The sequence below is a fragment of the Carassius carassius genome, chromosome 22, assembly GCF_963082965.1.
Source record: "Carassius carassius chromosome 22, fCarCar2.1, whole genome shotgun sequence".
NCBI classification, from domain to species: Eukaryota; Metazoa; Chordata; class Actinopteri; order Cypriniformes; family Cyprinidae; genus Carassius; species Carassius carassius.
The window spans coordinates 15,662,204-15,668,808 of NC_081776.1; positions in this window are offsets into that span (position 1 = coordinate 15,662,204).

The following is a 6,605-nucleotide window of genomic DNA, read 5'->3' on the forward strand; positions in this document are numbered from 1 at the left end:
ACATTTGTAAGAGCACAACATACTTTCACCATTTTGTCAAGGTATGTCACATCATTTTCTCTGTCAATGTCAGTGAAAACTATGGGGACAATGCTTTGCAAAGCTGTGTATTTCTGACGCAGAACTCCTATAACTCTTTCGATATGTATCCTAAGAGACGCTAAGCATCTTGTACTCTCCAAATCAACAGGATCTAATTGTTTTTTCCCACGTGTGAATGCTGGGATCTTTAGTTCAGCTTGGTGAGTATGGATGGACTCTCTGACATTGAATCCTCTGTCTGCCAAAACCAGGTCTCCTGGGAGCAAATGGGTTAAAAAATCACTGTGCTCTGTGATGAACTTATCACTTGTGCGGCCTCCCCACCCATTGGAAATAAAAGAAATTGAACCTTGTGGACAAATGGCAATTAAATATTTCATTGTATGGTGTGACTTGTATGTTGAATAACACTGAGCACTAGCTAATAAGTTTCTAGGTTTTTCTATAAATATTTCAAAACAATCAATAATGCATACTGTCTTTTCAAAAGTACTGTTCCTAAATGCATATGGAAGAGACTTTCTTAACGATTCCCTGTCAGGCCATACAACTAGACTAGGCACTAGTCTACTATACATTACATCAATACAGCGTTTAAAAATCCTTGAAACAGTGGTCGGATCAACGCAAAAGTAATAAGCCAAAAACTCAAAAGAGAAATTCATTCTAAGCTTCATTAAAGTTAGCATATACTGCTGAAATAATGTTAGGCTAGACTTAGGCTTGAGATAGGAAGCTACAACATGAAACAATGTCATCAGTAAAGAATATGTTTGTAAACCAGTGAGCAGTGTTGGGAAGGTTACTTTGGAAATGTAATAGGTTACAGATTACAAGTTACCCTGTTTAAAATGTAATAGTAGTGTAACTTTTTCAATTACTTTATTAAAGTAATGTAACTAATTACTTTTGAGTACTTTTTGATTACTTTTCTAAATTTGTGAAAATTATAGAATAATAAATGAAAGCATATACATCAACTTAAATACATTTATCTAATAAGCATGTGACGTATTCTGTGTAATAAACTCCTGAAACATTGGTGTTTTTTTTTAAACTGCTGTCTCTTTGTATATGATATGATGATAGTTTTCTCAAAATAAGTAAAATGCACATGAAGTGACACAGAGCAGTTCTAGAAATTATGTTTATGTGCTCGTGTACTCCTATATTGAGACGGCAGAGGTTGAAAACACTGCGAGCTTCAGTAGGCTTATGTGTAGTAAATGAAACCATGTCTTTGCCATTAATTTACAGGAGGGGCAGACTGGGAAAAAAAATCTGACTGGAAAATTCAAACTCATACAAACAAAATCATGGACAAAATTATTTTTTTGTATGGACCTGACATAACAAAAGGTTTAAATCTTTAATTTGGGGACATGCAAAATAATTAAAAGTTCCCTCCTGAACTGCACCTTCACTTCCTTTTTTCTCTTCAGTCTCTTTATTTTGCCCTGTTATCCATCTCTCTCATGACTTTAATACTCAAGATTGAACAAAACTATACTTTACAATACAATACTCTACAATACTACAATATCTTTATAGAAAAATCCTAATACTGTACACGAGTCATATTTTTCCCTTACAAAAATTAACCTTGCTTTTATTAGCCTATATAAAAGTCAAATAACCTTGTTTTGTTTTTTTTTGCAAATGGATATGTATTTATTTTTAAATAAATACATTTGTAAAATAATTTTACATGTTTGGTTATCACAGTTAAACAATAGTAACCATTTTCTCTGGATTTATAGTTAAATATTAAAATGTTAATTTTCGTAAGGGTTGTGTTGTTGTCTGTCCGTAGCTCCCCCTAAACCTATAAAAAAATCTGATTGTTTTTCAGCTAAATTCCTACTGTAACATTACAACAGATAATAATGATGTCCTTTATATAGTATTTCGAGTGATGACTGATGAGCAACGTGCTGCTTGATTAATTAAATAAAGAAACAAAGACAAAAAAGCATCTTTACAGATAAAACTGACCTGAAACCCTGAACAGTAGTTCTGCTTCTCTGCTCCAGCTGTGCGCTTCCACACTCCACTCTATTTTCTCTCTCTCTCTCTCTCTCTCTCTCTCTCTCTCTCTCTCTCTCTCTCTCTCTCTCTCTCTCTCTCTCTCTCTCTCTCTCTCTCTCTCTCTCTCTCTCTCTCGCATTGATTACTCTGATCGAAACCGTTTGGCGGAGGTGCGGAGAGCGCGCGAGTCATGACTAACAATTCATGACTTATTAGAGATTTAATTATCAAATGGCGGATTCGCAAATGATCGCGTTAGTACATTCGGCAGGCAATTATACAATAATGATATTAAATAGTGGGGCAAAATCGGCTGACCTACTTTTGATTTAGTCATCCAAAATGTGGCATATTCCATCCGCGTTAGGCATTTCGTTTTTATGACTGGATTCTACGAATCAGACTGTATTTCCGCATCCCGGAAATTATTAGGGCGGTATGTCTCAGAATAGTCAGTGCAATCTGGGAAAGAAATCAGTTAAATCTGTATGTGGATGTGTGTAAATATTCAAATGTAATCCCCTTTGTAATCGTTAAAAATTTCATAAGTAACTGTAATTTAATTACTCATTTTTTCGTAGTAACTGTAACTAATTACAGTTACAATAATTTTGTAATTAAATTACATAACGCCGTTACATGTAACTAGTTACTCCCCAACACTGCCAGTGAGTACATTGACCTTTTTATCATTGTTTTGTAAAGTTTTCTCATTCAGTGCAGTTCTATTTATTTTCTCTTTTAACAACATATTTTCAGCCCTCAGAGCTTTGCATTCCAATTCCAGTGATTGAGTGTACTTTTTACAGTTTTCATTATCACATGGTGAAGCTGCTGTATCATTTTCTTCAGGAATAGGATAAACATTTTCAAGTTCTTTGTGCGTAATGTTCGATTCCTTCACCTGTTGTGCAGTAGGATGCTTGCTTCCGTCTTGAGGACAAACTGTTGAATGGGTTACTGCTGAAGCTGATGACTGTGCTACTTGCTCTATTCTTTGGAGTTTGCTCTTCTGTCTTCTGTTGAACACATCTAACTTCCGCCTTCTTCCTCTTTTCTCCGGGGATGGAACATGGTTGAAAATAGATGGGACGTAGTCGGGCGAAAGAGGGTTGTCACTCTTTTTCCCTAAAACATTAGTAAACAGAAAATGGCAACAATATAAGCTTATTTTAGGCTAGCTACATTAACATCTATTAATTTATCTGACACTTTAATCCAAAGCGATTTACAAGTAGCCCCAGTACTAACATTGAAGTTATTACGCAATGAACTTTAGTTAACAGAAACAAATACCAACGAACTTAGTGATCACTTAAATAAATCAGCCTGACAGAGAGATAAAATCTCAAGCGCTCAGTCAGTGTATTCAGCGAGTGAAAATAAATCTATGCTAAACTTAAACGTTACTATTAGCCTCTAATATACACGCTAAAGTGTAAAATCTAAGAATTTATTAGCCAATGGCTAATGGTGGACATTATTTAGTTGCCCAGAGTGAAGATTTAGTCGCATATGTGAGTGATTCACTCGTTTTGTAGAGGGTTGAAACTTAAACGTAATGACATTACAATCACCAGAAACCATATTAAACAACATGTTAGCTAGCCAAGTTACATTAGAAAGAACATACCTGATATGAAGTGGTCACTGCACAAGCGAAATCCATTGCTTGATGGCTCCCATCTCTCGGTTCCCTTTCATAGGTCACTTCGATGCTGCGGTGACGTCACCACGTATGGGAACACCTTCGGTGTGACGAATGTCTGAAGCCCTATACCATCCCGCCAATCCTATTGGCCAAATAGCGCGTGGCACCGCCCAGTCATGCGTAGGCATATATATACCTGGTGCCGCGCGCCATTTACCTCAGATTTCATTCCTTCAGTACGAAGCGAATCTTCTGTGCCCTATTGTCTCGCGTTCTCAGCGAATCATCACGAGCAGTATACTCCTCTCCGCGGACGCGATGAGTTTTAAGAAGTGCAAGGACCCGTGTACCAGGTACATCGTTCAGGGGGACACTCATGACAGGTGCGTAGTCTGCCTAGGCTTACACCACGCACAGGAGGCGCTTAGCGGCCTTTCTTCATGCCCCCATTGCGATGGCCTGCGACTCAGGGTCCTTCGCTCGAGGGTAGATGTATTCTCCGATGTCGCCGTGTCTAACCCCCGCCACACCACTTCTGCGACTGCCGAGGCACCGCACGAGGTGATAGCTTGGGGTGACACGTGTGACATGGAGCTCGAGGACAGTTCAGCGATGGAAAATTACTCTCCACATCGCTCGCTCTCCCCTACCCTAATACACAGGAAAACTTTTGAACCTGTCGTTTTCTCCTGTGAGGATTTACGGCCCACACCGGGGGCATGTAGTGCCATCTCCTTCGGTTGTGACCGTCATGATGACGACGTTCTTTCCACTGCGGCCTCGGGGTCTGAGGACTTCGCGGCTGACACGAGCCCTCTCCCTCCTAGTGGACAGGAGAGGCGTGTTTCCCCCTCCTACAGTGAGCTGTTGGATGTGGTTTCCCGTGCAGTGGGTACATTGGGGCTGGAATGGGAGGTTGAGAAGGCCGAGGCCCAACCTTCTTCGAAGCTGGACGACCGTTTTCTAACTAGTCGGACACCTGCGCAGCCCCGGAGGCCTTTACCCTTTTTCCCGGACCTCCACCAGGAGGTTTCGAGGTCCTGGAAACAGCCGTTTGCGGCGCGCATCACGAACGCTGCAGCCGCGGATTTCGCCACCATTTCGAGCATGGCGAGTCACGGCTATACAGCGATACCGCCGATAGAAGAGACTCTCGCCGAACATCTTGCGCCTAATTCGGCCGCGGCGTGGAAGTCCCGCCCCCTCCTCCCCTCGAAGGCGTGTCGAGTCACGTCTAGCTTAGTGGGAAAATCCTATATGGCCGCTGGTCAAGCGGCTGCTTCGCTTCATTCCATGGCGATCCTTCAGGCCTACCAAGCGGAGCTGTTAAAAGGATTGGACGAGGGGGACGGCATTACACCTGAGGCGGTCAAGGAACTACGGCGAGCTACTGATTTGGCGCTTCGTGCTACCAAACATACTGCTCGAGCAGTGGGCCATTCCATGGCTGGATTAATTACGGTTGCGCGCCACCTCTGGCTTAATCTCACCGATATAAAGGAAAAAGATAAATCTTTCCTCATGGATGCCCCTGTGTCTAAGGACGGTTTATTTGGAGAGGCGGTCACTTCAGTGGTGGAGAAGTTCACAGCAGCGAAACAACAATCAGCCGCTTTCCGCCAGCTGATTCCCCGCAGACCCAGAGAGGTTGAACGCCGTCAGGCGCCCGCGCGTTCTCGCTCAACCTCCTCTCACCGCCAGCAAGTGCCCTCTCGGGAAGAGCCTTCACCTATGGCGCCCCCTCGCAAGGACTGGGGCCCTAGGGTTGTTCCACCGGCTCAACAACGCCAGCGAAAAAGATTGAACCTGAGTTCGACGGCCAAGGCCTCTCGCCCTCGGGCACATAATAGCAGCTCCTGATTTTTTCGCTGCCTGCCAGGGACTGTGCCCTCCGCTAGAGAGCGCTGTTGGACCGCTTTCGCGCATCCAACACTCTCATTGCAGTCCCCACGCTCAAACCCTGACTGTTTCGCCGCAAACAGCGCCTCGAACAGCATTGGAGCCAACTGTAACACCAATCGCTTCCTCAGACACTATGCACGATCCAGTTTTCAGAGCTCGAGGAGCGCTTCAAAGGGTCTTCATCGAACGGCCCGTCATGACGGCTCGCTCAGCCGCCGCTGTTTCGCTAGCGGCAGAGCCCGATGCTCAATCTGTTGGCCTAATTCCTGCCGTGGACACGTTTCAGGATTACGTACAACGAGATACAACGCCTGCTCTGCATATACTTCCCCTGTGCACGAACACCATGAGTCTTTCGTGCCCGGACATTTCTATGTGTGCAACAGCGCTGCAGGAAACGAACATGTTGAAACCGCTAATATTGTTTCGGGCCGCGTGGGAACGCTTGCCCGGCATTTCTCAATGGGTGTTACGCACAATTTGTCACGGATACACCATTCAGTTTCGGAAAGGCCCGCCCCCTTTCCGCGGAATTCTCTCCACGGTGATGAAACCGATGGACATGGCGGTGCTGAGACAGGAAATGTTAGCTCTACTGAGCAAAGGGGCTATAGAAGAAGTACACCCCTCTCAGATGGAGTCAGGGTTTTACAGCCGTTATTTTGTGGTACCAAAAAAGGACGGCGGATTACGACCCATTCTGGATTTACGCCGTCTAAATCTTGCACTCAGGTCGAGCAAATTCAAGATGTTGACGGTAAAATCTATTTTGTCTCAGATTCAACCAAACGACTGGTTTGTCACGATCGATCTGAAGGATGCTTACTTTCATATTCAGATCATCGAGAGACACCGGAAGTTCCTCAGATTCGCTTTGGAGGGCAAAGCGTATCAGTACCGCGTTCTTCCCTTTGGCTTAGCGCTAGCTCCCCGTACATTCTCAAAATGCATGGACGCAGCTCTGGCCCCGTTGCGGCTCCGG